The sequence below is a fragment of the Lemur catta genome, chromosome 19 (assembly GCF_020740605.2).
Source record: "Lemur catta isolate mLemCat1 chromosome 19, mLemCat1.pri, whole genome shotgun sequence".
Lineage (NCBI taxonomy): Eukaryota > Metazoa > Chordata > Mammalia > Primates > Lemuridae > Lemur > Lemur catta.
In genome coordinates this window covers 36612707-36628234 of record NC_059146.1, presented here as the reverse complement: position 1 = coordinate 36628234, position 15528 = coordinate 36612707, and the positions used below count along the sequence as shown (strand labels likewise).

Below are 15528 nucleotides of genomic sequence, written 5' to 3'. Positions count from 1 at the left end.
ACCAGACTGGGCAACAGAGTGAGACCCCATATCTCCATAAAACATAAGAAAAATCAGTCAGGCATGATGGCACATGCCTATAGTCCCAACTACTCCAGAGGCTGTGATAGAGGATGGTTTTAGCCCTGGAATTCAAGGGTGCAGTAAACTATTAATATGTTTGGGCCACTACCCTCCAGCATAGGCAACAGAGCAAGACGCTGACTGTAAAAGAGAAAAAAAAAAAGAAGGCTGTTTTATGATTCCATGACAGAGGGAGGGTATGTATGTCTGACAGTGGCTTCCAGGTGTTTCTGCCAGATGTTTGTTTCTGAATGCATCCAGAACAGCTTATCAAGGACTTGAGTACAACAAGCACTTCCACAAGAATCAGATAAAAAATACAGTGTTTGTCCTCACATGTGATCCTTAGATTTTGATAATTCTAGAAAAATGGTAGCATGTATACTCAGCAGTCTAGATGATTTTCCCTAACTCTGTAGATAGCTGCTGCAGTTACAAAAAAATTAACTAGGATCACAGTAGATATATTCTGCCAAATTGGGACAACAGAAGTATAAATCACATAAATAGTAGAACTTCCAACTCCAAAATTGTTCTTTTGAAAAGGGTACCACCAAAAAATTTTTAAAAGTTCAACCAAACTTACTTTTTAGTAATCCTATGTGGAAGAATTGATACTTCCTGCATGAAATTCTCACATTTCTTTCTTTCTTTTTTTTTTTTCAATGTCATTTCCTCTGATTTCTCTCCTATTTTTCTGTAGCCACTTCTCAATCTTCTTCACTAACTCCTTTCCTTCTGGGAAATGTGGCCATTCCCAAAGTTTTGTCATGGGCCTTCCTCTCATTGTACATCTTCCCCATTGTGGAAAAGTTCATTTAGACTTAGGACTTTGTCTATAAATATTATTAATTATAACAACATCACTCCAAATCTGCATCGCCAACCTCAGTGTTCCACCGACAGGTAGAAACACCTATCATGCAACTACCAACTGAAAATACTCTATACGAATACTCATTAAACTCAACATTTATAGAAAAATGTTCATCTTCCTTGTTGACCTGCTGCTCTTCTCTATTCACCTGACAATTCTCACTCCTTCCTAATATCCAGTTTAAATGTTAGTGTCCACACCAGAAACCTATGCATCATCTGAGATTTCTCTCCACCCCTAATTTTTACATTCAGTAATCACTAAATCATATTAACTGTACCTCCCTTCTGCCTCTGCTTTATATTCCACTGCCATGAGAAACATCAGTAAATGTTTTTCTTCAATTTTACTTAAGTTTGTTTCATGTTTATAGATCCAGGTTAAGCAATGCTTTTAACTGATGGCTTCCACGGGGAAAAGAAAACCAAAATCACAATTATTACTATTTCTTACTGGAAAAAATATATTTTAAGCAAAAGAAGTGAAAAAGGTCCAGTACCAATAAAAATACAATATTTTAAAATGAATAAATCCACCTTGCTAACTACTTCACAAAGGATGGGTGAAAACCTCATCATAGATTGATACTAATCCAAGGACTGGTAACCAGGAAACTATGGCTTGGATTATTGCAAAAGCTGCCTTTGTCTCCCAGGTTAACTCCCATCTATCCCCTATATGAAGGGTCAGCAAACTATAGCCCACAGGTCAAATCAAGTGAGCCATATGGTTTGTAAAACAAAGTGTTACTGGAGCACAGTCATGCCTATCTGTTTACATATTATCTATGACTGCTCTCACACTACAATGGCAGCGTTGAGCAGATGTGAAAGAGATAACACGGCCTTAAATAGTCACTACTAGGTCCTTTACAGACAAAGCTTGCCCATGCCTGATTTAGACCATATACAGAATGCCCTAAAACTCAAATCCAATCTTCAGACTCCCCTGCTCAATATTCTTCAATGAATCCTTACAGCAAACTTTTCTTGCTGAAGAAACACAATTCTATTTGGATATTTATCATCCTAATCCCCCTCCATGGGTCCACAAAGAGTAATAATTATTCTAAGCTAATCACAGTAATTAAATCTGTTTCCCAGTGACTGCTTTAAAAATGAGCATGTGGTGTAACCCAGATGCTAAATGTTACCAGGAGTCCACTGCATCATTCTGAGTTTTCTCCCTAGTTACAAGAAACATATGAAGAAGTGAAACCCTTCCCACCTTTGGATATTGTCTTGTGAGAACATCATAATTGGAGCTGGTGCTGATTAGCCAACCGGGAAAGGAGACACAAGCATAACACTGCCAAGAGCACCCCCAAAAAAGGGACAACAAATGGGATCCTGATGACATCACTGAAGCACCAAAACAACTTGGTTCCTATTGTTTCCGCCACTGTTCCTTAGGTTATCTATTACTTGCAGCCAAAGGCATTGAACCTGAGAAATTTTCCATGGCCTAAAGTAAGATTTATTCATTTCTATAACATTAAAAAGACTTCCACAATCTTGCCTTACCTAAGTGTTCATCTCATTCCCAACCACTCCCATTTTATGCTTTTTGCACAAGCAAAACTGAACTGCTCACACACCCTGCAAAGTTCACTCATGCATCTCAGATTTTGCACTTGCTGTTCCTTCTGCCAAACATGCAATCTTGTTAGATGTTCCTTCTGCCAAGCCTCATTCTGCTGCCGCTCTACCTGGCATGATTACCTGACATGTTACCCAATTTTTTAAAGCATGAATTCCTTGCCATGGACTCAAACTGTCTGGCACATATTTAACGTGGTAAGTACATAAGAAATGATAGTTATGAGCTCACAGAGGGCATCAGACACATAGTAGGCACTGAATAAAGTAATAAATAATAAGAATGGCAATAAAATATAAAGCTTCTGAGTGTATTTCTTACATGTTTGTGTTCTGTAACATTACAAAAATGCTTATTGCCTAAAAGACACTTGATAGTTATTTGTTAACTGGGCAAGGAAATAAATGAATAAAAATGATTTTTGACAATTTTGTTGAAAAAAACATAGAAATTATATAGATACAGCTGTATTTTATTATGAGAACGCTAAAGACTGAAACTGCATCTATCATCGTCTCCTGCAACTTGCAAAACCTAACTTATAAAAGTTCTTTGATAAATACGTACTGAATTAAAGGTGTCATCATACAGTTCAGATTAGGAGGTGCTTTAGGTGTCACACCTATGTAGCATAGCAGCATTTTTGTCACTGTGAAATGTTTTTGTACTTCTATTACAATTTGTTAAGCCCAAAATTACTCTATTGCAATACTGACTATGATAACCTTTTGGCTAATGGTAACAGGGTACGCTATGCTGATAAAATTACTGTCATCATGACCATTATCTGGCAGATAGAACAATATATCTTGTTTTAATGAAGTAAATGTATCTCTTCCAGTTTCAATTTATGGGAATGAGGTCGATAATAGTGAGACCACGTTAGCATAAAATTGTGTAAGATAGCTTGTGCTTCTCAACAAGGAATTTCATTTCTGACTTCTATACTCAGTATCTTTAAAAAATAACCTGCTGTTGGCACTGGTGCACACTGGCCAAGTTTAACAGTTCTTATTGCTATTTGTTTATGGTACCAGAAATCTATTGCCGAGTTCCCAGTTTTAAAGATAGTTACTTTCTTAGTGACAGGAATCACTATGTAATACCCTTGATCACTGAACAAGGATTTGAACTGCAGGGGTCCACTCATATTTTCTTCTGCCTCTGCCACACAGAAACACCACCACCAACTGCTGTTCCTCCTCCTCAGCCTACTTTGTGTGAAGATGATGAGAACGAACACCTGTCTGATGATCCACCTCCACTTTGTGAATAGTAAATACAGTTTTTCTTCCTTGTGATTTTCTTAAAAATGATGTTTTCTCTAGTTTTCTTTATTGTAAGAATACAGTATATAATACAACATATAACATACAAAACACGTTAACTGACTGCTTATGTTATCAGTAGGCTAGTAGTAAAGTTTTGGGAGAGTCAGAAATTATACACAAATTTTTGACTGAACAGGGAATTGGTGCCCCTAACCTGTGCATTCTTCAGATCAACTGTAATTAATATTCATTTCTGAGATATATAAATATAAACAACTCATTTTAATAAGATGTCCAATTTATTATAATGTGATCATAGAGGAACCATATAACATATTAACTTTAAAACCTTTTTTTTATTTATTCAAGAACATCATAGAGCATTTTAGGGACCATAATTAAATGAAGACTCTTTTTAGACAATACTGTTTGACATTATAAAGTCCCTACAACTACCTTATTAAATAATTCTAAATTCTAGACTACTAAGAAATAAATTTTAAAAATACACATGCAATTTACAGATTGACTTTTTAACTGCTCCTCTGTGCTCAAAACTTCCTTACTCTTAATTTTTTACCCCTGGTAGAACCACCAAGAATAATTCACTATTAGAAGTTTTACCTGCATTGTTATTTTGAGAAGCGTTGTCAGGTATCTTTTCTTCTTTATATTCTGAAGTTTGGTGGTGAATACTGTGTATAAAAATGTAATAAATAATATTACTATTTTAGTGCTTATATGAAAATATTTACCAAATATATGAAATTCTCAAGAGTATTTCAACAAAATCAGAGCTAATATCAGAACTTTAATTACCCCAACACTTCAAATCCGTAAGCTCTGCAAAGTTCTTATTAAGCTTCTAATTAAAGAATAAAAAGGTAAGGTGAAGTCCTCATGAAGTGTGGGCAGTATAGTTCAGTCAACTAACTACAGTACGCTTGACATAATGAAAAGTGTCCTGAACGTAAAAGAAGTCTTAGCGCTATAACCAACAGTTATTTGTTCATTGACAAGTTGCTTTTCTTAGGCTCAACATCTTTAGGACATGAGAATTTTTCTGCCTTCTGTCAGTATTAATAGGTTGTCATATATATTTGATACTAACAATATAACATTTTTACAATGCTTGAAGAAATAGTGAAGTAATGGAATATTTTGGTCTTGAATTTAATTGCTGATATTACTTTAGAATCCCAAATGCAATTCATTCTGAGGCCAGGTGTGGTGGCTGATGTCCGTAATCCTAGCACTCTAGGAAGCCAAGACAGGAGGCTTAAGCTCAGGAGTTCTAACCCAGGCTAAGCAAGAGTAAGACCTCATCTTTACCCAAAACAGAAAAAGTTAGCAGGGCATGGTGGTGAGTGCCTGTAGTCCCAGCTACTCAGGAGGCTGAGACAGGAAGATGGCTTGAGCCCAGGAGTCTGAGGCTGCTGTGAGCTAGGCTGATGCCACGGCACTCTAGCCCAGGCAACAGAGTGAGACTCTGTCTCAAAAAAAAAAAAAAAAAAAAATTTAAAACCCATTCTGTATTTTTTCCAGATGTTAAAGTTTTCAGGAAATGTTAGTGAGTCCTAATTTCAATTATTAGTTGTCCTATTCTCTGTGGCTCATAATTCAGGGTATCTCAGCTATTTTATACTTTGAAACAAAATGTATTAATAAATATATTATAGCCTTAAATTAGATAAAATAAATGTCCCCCATTACTGACCTAATCAATCACACCAAGGGCGGAAAACTAATAAACGTCAAGACCTGGTTTGGACTGCTACTGTTCCTTCTCTACCTACTCAAACTCTGAACCAGCAGATCTTTGTTAGCATGATGCTTACTCTCCATGTTTCTCTCCAAGTGATGTGGAAAGCAACACGTTACTTTTATTTTTTTCTAAGTTCAATGAAGGGGATGCTCGTTAACATTTTCTCATGTCTGAGGTAAGTACCAACAACATATTTGCACAATAACATTACATGTCCAATACTCAACTCCACTGTCATTTCACAGATCACTTTACACAATTTTCTTTTTAGTGAAAATCACAATTTTAATATTGGGTGACACCTGTTTTGCTCTGACACACCCTGTTTCCTTGGAGCTAGTCAGCAACTAGTCAAATGATGTTCAAAGGACTGCACAAAATATGAAATGCTTCATAAATTTTTATGCCATCCTTGGGCAAGGACCATGATAATCTTCTCCATATTCTTTCAATTTTACTGTAAGTGTTGATGAAGCAAGCACAAAGTCCTACTTGGACACTGACGAGTCATGGATGAGGCTTGGCCCCATTGAATCCAACCAACCTCCTGTTTATTTATTTATTTATTTAATCAACAGAGGAGCCAGTCAACCAATTAACCTACTTTAGACTCAGAGAATTCTGTTGACTGGCTTCCTTGTGTGGTGGAATTTGAAAATATTTAATAAACTTGAGGTACAGATGCAAGTATTGATAGCTTGGGAGATTTTCACTGTGAAAAACAGATCTCATGAGGGGCCAACTACAAGTTTGTGACCGTAACTCTGCACAAGGATGAAATGTAACTTTCCAGTACCTAAGAAAAGGCACCACACAGGGGGAAAAGGGGGCTTAGCACACAAATCCAGTAGCAAAGAAGAAAGGAAGCCCTAACATCTTCCTGCAACAATATTTGAAACTCTCTGACTATTTAGAACAATTCCAACTATTTGTTAGAGGGAAGACAAAGAAGGGCATCAAAGGATAACTTACCAAGAAGATCTAGGCTAAGTCCAGGCTGAGATGAGGGCCCCATGTGAGGTTTTGAGTGTGGAGGGAGGGCCATTTTGCTGACTGTGTGTGTGGGCATAGCTAGGAGGCCCAGCTGCCAGACCAGGGTACTGGTGCTTTAGGAACAATGGTGGAGCATATGTGCCTATGCACATGAAATCAAAAAAGATGTGACATTGAAGGCTAAGTATGGATCACCGTGAACGCTGAGGGATGTGAACCTGTAAGGGCACCCTGGTTGCAAAGGTCAATCATTTCCTGATAGCAAGACCAGTGTCAAATGCAACGACAGAATCAAAGGAGGCAATAGAATGATTGAAATGTCCTTTCATTCCCCTCCTTCTGATTTGTAAAAATGGCTGTCTTTGCACTTAGAGAACACTTTAATTTCTTCAGAAATTCAAGGAGGAGGCTATAGGAGATAGCCCCTAGGAGACAGTACAAAATTTTCTGTTAACTAGACACTTCAAGACCCAAATAACTAATTAGAAGAATCAAATATGTCACATGATTATTATCCCATGCTGAGGGGTTATTCATCTAATGAAATGGAAAACATTGATATCACTAAAGATAATGGTCTTAAAACTCCTGAAATAAAGAATTCTGTACCTATTACTACTTTTAACTACTTTAGCCTTTTGCTTCATTTCTGACTGATTAATTGGACTAACTCACTGCCATTCCCATGCTACCTGAAACACACTATGAAATTTCACCTGATGTATGAGCGAAAAGACTGATAATTATTTTAAACCTCAGTTTAGTGTTAATTAGTCTTTTAATGTAAATACTTACTTATGTAAACCACTAGCAGTGGGATAATCTTTTGCAGCCCATCCAAAGATATCTTCATGAAAAACATCAGTATCTTGCTCAAGAAGAAGAGTGACTATACTTGGTGATTTACAATGTGCAGCAAGCACGAGGGCTGTTCTAAAATAACAGAGAGATAACTTCATGCCTAGGAACTTTAAAAAAGTTATTTAAAATGCTAATTTAATATATATTACCAGCTGAATATTCTGTCTGCTAGTGTAGAATTAACCATTTACATGCACTAACTGGCACAAGCATCTTGGATGCTCAAGTGTTTATCTTTATAAATTAATTACCACCAAGGTTAAAAGCAAGGGACAAAAAGGTAGCCTTTTGTCTCATTAAGGTATAACATAGGAGGAGTTGGTCATTCTTTGCTGAGATCACTTATCTAAAGTAAGCAAGGTATTAACTGAAGTACTGTCCATGTCCTCCCTATTTTGATATAATGTACTGTAATTCAAAGTCAACCAGGGGTCAGTTAAATAGGAGCTATCTGCAGGCTTAAAACAATAACATCAATAATAATGATAAAAATAGGAGTCATATTGGTTTCAGTTAATCATGCTGATGAGCACGCGCTGGGCACTGAATTCAATGCTCTCTATATAATCTGACTTGTACGCAACCATCCTGGGAAGGCATATTGTTATTCTCCTTTTCATGTTAGAATACACATTTGGTGATAAGTAGTGTTCCCAAGGTCACACACTTACTTAGCAAGTGGGAAAGCTAGAATTTAAACCCGGTCTTATGTGAATGGAAAGCCTCTTTTCCCTTTATCATCCACTTATGGCTTATCTTCTTCATTAAAGAGAAACATTATCCAAATAAAGTTCTCTTTCTCCCTTTTCTCATAACAATTAAAAAGAAAAAAATCAAAATACGTTAGAAATAAAAACAGTAAAAAAAACTGATGAACCCACAGTATCTAGCTATAGCAATTAATAATCCTTTAGGAATCACCTAACATCAATATTCTTCAAAGAAAGCAACTTAAAGCAAAGAGTTATCAAAAAGACAAAATGACTTTCAACTTCTATTTATGTTTCATATAGCATTTTTGAAGGAAAACTCTAGAAGAAAAAGTTAAAAAATATTATAAAAGGGTTAAGAACTTCGATATTGAGGCATAAAGTGAACTAAAAGTTAAAGTCCACACTTTAATAAAACTAGTATGAAACATCTTTAGCTGATATAAGATCACATGATCAAAAACATCAGATTACAAACAACAAATATCAGTCAGCATTATAAGAGATGACAAATCCTACTGCATACTGTTCTTTAGGTTGCCCAGTCCACGTAGTTGCTTTTATACCTAACTGATGATTTGTGTTGACATTTGTCACTCTATCCTCCCAAAAATTATGTTAATCTTCTTGTTCTTTTAATACTTCTGACTTGAATGACTCTTACTACCCTAAAATAACATTCACTTTCTTTTAAAAAAAAAGCACTAAATACTATACCTGTTCATTTTATCAACTGCATTTACATTTGCATTCTTCTTTACCAAAAATTCTACCGTTTCCTCTTTTTTTCCACTCACAGCAAGTAAAAGTGGAGTGAGGTGATCCTGTAATACAGCAAAATTGATATATCATTTACAAAATTTCATATCTACCAATTGAACTGAAAATTTGATGTAAGATCGTATGAACTTAAACATGTCATACAGAAAGTAAATGAAAGGTAGTTTCATCCTCCCGCCCCTCTGTGCTTTCCCATGTGCTGCTCCTTCCCTTAGAAACTCCCCTCCTCTCCCTCTCCACGCCAGCTCCTGCCATCTCCAAAATTCACTTCAAACATTTATGGGTTCCAAGAATCTTTGTTTCTATCACATTTACCATGGTATACTGTACGTATTTTATTGTTTTCTATCCAAACCAAGAACTTCTTGAGGGCAGGGGTTGTATCTTTTATCTCCTCATTCCCAAACCCTAAGACATAGTAGTAAATGCTTCAAGTACTTTTATTGAATTAATGATCTCAATTATTATATCTACAGCAACGTTTCTTAAATGACATTGCAGAGAGTATTTATTTACCACAATTAAAGACTATACCCCAAGAGACAGATTCTATGACCATCTATGCTACAGAAAGTGTGCAAAATTGTGTATCATATGTCCAGTAATAAAGAAATCTCTCAAACTTTGCCTCATCTCCATGTGACAATACTTTTCTTGCAAAAGAACATGTGAAGAACTAAATCTTCAGAGATACAGTTTTGAGAATTTTCCAGTAAATATGGAGGTTTCCTCCAGGTGACACAAACTCATGTGATTCTCTTCTAACAGTGGTGTAGGACCCCAGGTGCCAATGCCAGGCACTACTTCCCCAAATGGGTCACTAAGGAAATGGGCTCTGAATAAATGAACTTCAATTCCTTATTATTACATGATCCATGTTGTTTCTCCTATGACAAGATGATGCATGACTTTTCTCCTCAATTATAATGACAATCCTCGGATGCTAATGCATATCTACTTTATTATATTCCACCTGTATTCTGATTTCCATTTTAATTGGTACTTACAAAGTTATTTTTACTTTATGCAAAATATAAATCAGAAATAAAAATATAATGGCTTATCAATAAAAGTTCTGATGGTGATCTGTGTGGATTATTGCTAACATAATGGAAGCCACTAAATCATTTGCACTTCACAGGGTCTATGCAGAGGAGAAAGATATACTGTTGTCTGAATTATGCACAGCCTAGCCAACTATAACCATGGGTAACCTAGAAAGCTTATAGGCTTGCTAATAGGAGAATGATTATTTATGGTATATATAAAGAAAAATAGATTTTGTAAAAAAGAACTTCTACATCCTAAAATCCAACCATATTACTAATAGATTAACATATAATATAGATGACATACATTATCAACAAGTATAAGCTCTCCTGAAAACCTTGAAATCATTTCAAAATATACTATGAAACAAGATTTCTCCTCTCAAATGCTTATGTAGGCAAAGTAGGTGACCTGAACATGGAAGCACCTAGGTGGGCACAGGAGCAAACTGGAGAACATACACCTTGTATAAAGGGGGAAGATCCGCACAGCACAGCAAACAGTCATAAGAGCTCAAGGGACAATAGGTTTGATTCTTTGGGGAAGCCTGAAACCCAGTTTCCTCCATGTCTCCTAAATTTTACATGTGGACTCAATTTATGGAAACAAACTAAACATATTGATGGGCTGCGTTTTGACTATAGTACTTGTGTTCTAAAATTTGCTAAAGATGTTTCCAAATAGTTGTACATAAAGCACATACGTACATGTGAAATCTTTCCTTTCTTTAGTATCATAGGTTTTACCAAAATACCAAGCCCCAACGTGTAATAAAAGTTGCTATTAAGACTCGTAATACCCACTTCAAGAATTTTTCAAGCATCTGTTCATCTACTGTCCATTTGTGTTCATTTTTCCCAGATTGTTAACCAAATGGTTAACTTATGTAGGGTTAGCGTTAGCTCACAGGACTGATAAAACTGGATTATTAAAAGAATTTTCACAGATATAGAAAGAGTAATTCTATGCTTTGTGTGGAACCAGAGAAGACCCCGTTGAGCAAAAGCAATTTTAAGCAACAAAAACAAAATGGGAGGTATTAATTTACCAGACTTCAAACTATACTACAAAGCTGTGATTATTGAAACTACTTGGTATTGGTACAAGTGCAGGGACAGAGACCAATGGAACAGAACAGAAAATCCAAATATAAAACCATCCTCATATAGCCATCCAATCTTTGACAAAGCAGACAAAAACATACTCTGGGGAAAAGATTCCTTATTTAATTAATGGTGCTGGGAAAACTGGATAGCTACATGTAGAAGACTAAAACAGGACCCACAGCTTTCACCTCTCACAAAAATCAAATCACAGTGGCTAACAGACTTAAATCTGAGGTGGGAAACTATCAGAACTCTAGAAGAAAATGTAGGAAAGACTCTTACAGACATTGGTCTAGGCAAAGAATTTATGAAGAAAACCCCTAACCCCCTAAACAACAAAAATGAACGAATGGGACCTGATTAAATTAAAAAGCTTCTGCACAGCCAAAGAAACAGTCACGAAAATAAACAGACAGCCTACAGAGTGGGAAAAAACTTTCGCATACTACACATCAGATAAAGGACTGATAACAAGAATCTATTTAGAACTCAGGAAAATCAGCAAGAAAAAATCAAACAACCCTATCAAAAAGTGGGCAAAGGACGTGAATAGAAATTTTTCAAAAGAAAATATCAGAATGGCTAACAAACATATGAAAAAATGCTCAACATCCCTAATCATCAGGGAAGTGCAAATCAAAACCACAATGAGATATCACTTAACTCCAGTGAGAATGGCCTTTATCAAAAAGTCCCAAAACAACACATGTTGGCGTGGATGCGGAGAGACAGGAACACTCATACACTGCTGGTGGGAATGCAAACTAGTGCAAACCCTGTGGAAAGCATTATGGAGATACCTTAAACAGATTCAAGTAGACCTACCATTCGATCCAGCAATCCCATTATTGGGCATCTACCCAGAAGAACAAAAGTCATTCTACAACAAAGACACCTGTACCCAAATGTTTATAGCAGCACAATTCACAATTGCAAAGATGTGGAAACAACCCAAATGCCCATCAATCCACGAATGGATTAGTAAACTGTGGTATATGTATATCATGGAGTATTACTCAGCTATAAGAAATAATGGTGACACGACATCTCTTTGGTTCTCCTGGAGAGAACTGGAACCCACTATATTAAGTGATGAATTCAAAGAATGGAAAAACAAGCATCACAAGTACTCACCAGAAAATTGGTTTCCCTGATCATCACCTAAATGCACATGGGGGAAGGGTACCAAGTGGATATCAGACTGAGATGGGGGGTGGGGGGAGGGGATGGGTGTATGCCTACATGATGAGTGCGTTGCGCACCGTCTGGGGAATGGTCATGCTTGAAGGTGCTGACACGGGGAGGTGGGGGTGGGGGGAGGGGATGGAGGTATGACTACATGGTGAGTGCCAGGTGCACTGTCTGGAGAATGGACACGCTTGAGGCTCTGACTCAGGAGGATGGGCGGGACATGGACAATCTATATAACCAAACTTATGTACCCCCATGATGAGCTGAAATAAAAAAAAAAAAAAGAATTTGTATCTATGTTCTTAGGAACTTCAAGGCTCTCAGTGTTTAAAACTGCCATCCTCATTATGCCAAAGCTCTATGAACTTAACAGACATACAGAGATAGTCCTTAATACAGCTGTACCTGAATAAAAGGTTCAGGATTTGCTATCATTCTATTTGAGAAAACCCTGCTTGTAGTAAACATTTGTTGAGCTAATCCCCTGAATGTTAACAAAGAAATGTGAAATCCTGAAAGGGCCCGCTGCTACTTATTGAAAGACTGTCTGAAAGCAAATTTCTAAAGACTCTCTGAATGGCAGTGAAGGATTGTTAAAGAGAAGGAAAAAGGTGTTAGTTTATGAGCTGATAGATATTCCCAATGATATTCTTTTGAACTGCTCAACCACAGAGCTAGACAAAGGCAGATAAAGTCAGACTGATATTATTAGAAAGGAGAGATTTGAAGGAAGTAGCATCTATCAAACTCCAAATCTTCTGGAGATTTCTTCAGTTTTTGAAATATGGTAATATATATTATATTTATTTATTCAGTGATTCTTAAATAGGAGTGCATCAGAATCTCAAGAAAATTTTTTTTCATTGGTTACAGAAGCGTTTCATTATGTTGCACAGGTGGGCTTGAACTCCTAGGCTCAAGTGATCCTCCTGCCTCAACTCTCCAGAATAGCTGGGACAACAGGCATATATGACTGCAGCCAGCTTTGAGGAAATCTGTTTAAATATATATGTCCAGGCCTTATTGGATTTACTAAACCAAAGTCTTCAGGGATTGGCAGACTTGTAGATTCTTAAAAAATTTTCCCAGGTCACTGTGGTATACAACTCTAGCTCAGAATCAGTGGAGTAGACAATCACTTCACTGTCTTATCTCTCTCACATAGCCAAGTCCCTTGATCATTTGGAGATCTGCCCAAAAACAGGAAATAGTAAAACATGGAGTTATTTACTGAAAACTCCACTTAATTTTACTGCACAGGGTTAGAACAGGGACTAAGAAACTCAAAATACAGCCTGATTTTGCTTTTTATAAGCTCTGTATCACCCACCTTCCCAACAAGAAATTCTAGTAGAGTCTTGTCTAAGTGGCTGTTTCTGCAAGAGTAGGATAAGAAGTCAGTTGAGTACTTACTCTTCCCTCTTCTGAAGTCTTCCCCACATCATCACCACCTATTCACTGCCAGTCTGATTTCTGTGTAAGTTTACAACTCACTACCACTCTTTCCCAAAATGAGAATTATTTTTCTGAAAATTGAAGATCACTTTGTCTAAACATATAAACTGGGAACAATCAAACAAATAAACATACAAAAAACATCTCCATTGTATTTTCCCTAAATTACCTGATTTCCAAACTGGCCGGCATATTTCTGATTGTTCTCTTTTTCCCTTTCCATTTTTCTCTCTTAAGACTTGCCAATTAGAGATAAGTCACTTTGATATAAATCACATTTTTAGGGAACTTGTCAACAGCAGCAAGACTTCCATTTGCTGTATAATGCTTTAGATATGAGTTTTAAGATAAAGCCTACTTCCAGGGCATATTTGGCATCCCTGGGTTGTTTTATACGAATTAGGGGGCGGGGGAAACTTGTTTGGAAAAAAACTTGAAAAAGCAAGTTTTCCTTTAATACATGGAGGGTGTTCACAAATATTAACCATGAATGTATAAAAGAAAGCTGCATCCTCTAATGTTTCTTTAAGTGTTTAAATATTTAAAGTAAAATCTTAGACAATTAAGTTATTTCAAACTATTTTCATTCAGGGAATATTTGAGCTTCCAAATATGGAAAATTGATGGTTACATATGTCAGTGTTCTATATTTTGAAAACAAAGTTGGTTGATCTATACCTTGTTTATTGCTTCTATATTTGCGCCATGTGAAAGGAGTTTTTCTGTGATTGACAGGTTCCCATGATAGACAGCATAGTGAAGAGCTGTGTTGCCATAGACGTCACTGTGATTTGGATCCGCACCACGTTCTAACAGGATGCTGGCACACTCCTCTTTCTGGCATTGTACCGCCTATCAGTATCAGATGAAGAAATACATCATAAATTCTAGGAACTCAAAACATTCCACAGATTCCACCAACTAGTTCTGTTTAAATGAAATAAATTTATTCTTATTGTGTATATTGAAATCAAATCCATCTCATACTGAAATAGATGGCTGCTACATACCTTAATCAGAGCTGTCCTTTTTTCACTGTCGGGGACATTGAGCTTACATTTTCTGTCCACAAGGATAGTAACCATTTTTGGATAGCCACTGGCACAGGCCAAATGGAGAGCAGTCCTATGAAAGTGAGAGGGATTTTTAGGAAATTGTAGTGCACTATCTTAAAATATACAGTGATTCAGGTAACTGTAAATATTAAACAGCATGTTATTCCTCCACCTTCAAAACAAATATTTAATTTTCTTGTGAAGAAAGTACAACATTTATTAGCTCCTATTCCTACTTCATTAATAAAGGAGCAGCCTATGTGAAGAGAAAGAGCTTGGCTTTTGGAGTCAGTTTGACTTGGGTTTGCATCCTACTTTAAGCTCTATCAATTACTAGCTATCACTTGGCCTTTTCTGTGCCTCAATTTCCTCTTCAATAAAATAGGCACACACACAAAAATAGTAGCTATCTCATAGGACATCACCGTGATGCTTAAATGAGAATCTGTACAAAGTATTTTGAACAGTTCCTAATGCAAATAATAGCTCAATGATTGTTAGATAATATAATTATTACTACTATTAAACAAAGACAACCTTTTAATTAAGTAAAATGACACAATTATACCTATTTTGTGAGGTATTTTTTTTTCAAGACTAGAGATAACACTGTATTTCAATGGTGCTCATTTTCTCACATTTTAACATCACTGATACTGGAATGGTACTTTTTATTCATGACTTATTTCAACTATAATGGGCAGCATTTAAAAATTATCTCATTGATAAAATAACAGGGCATCACACAATGA

General features: G+C 36.3%; 1 non-coding gene across 1 annotated transcript; it reads right to left on the bottom strand.

Annotated features, from left to right (window-relative positions):
* Positions 1–5950: 5950 nt before the first annotated feature.
* LOC123624877 lies at positions 5951–6057 on the bottom strand. The gene has a single exon (XR_006730241.1). It is a non-coding gene; the product is annotated as a U6 spliceosomal RNA (small nuclear RNA).
* Positions 6058–15528: the final 9471 nt, after the last annotated feature.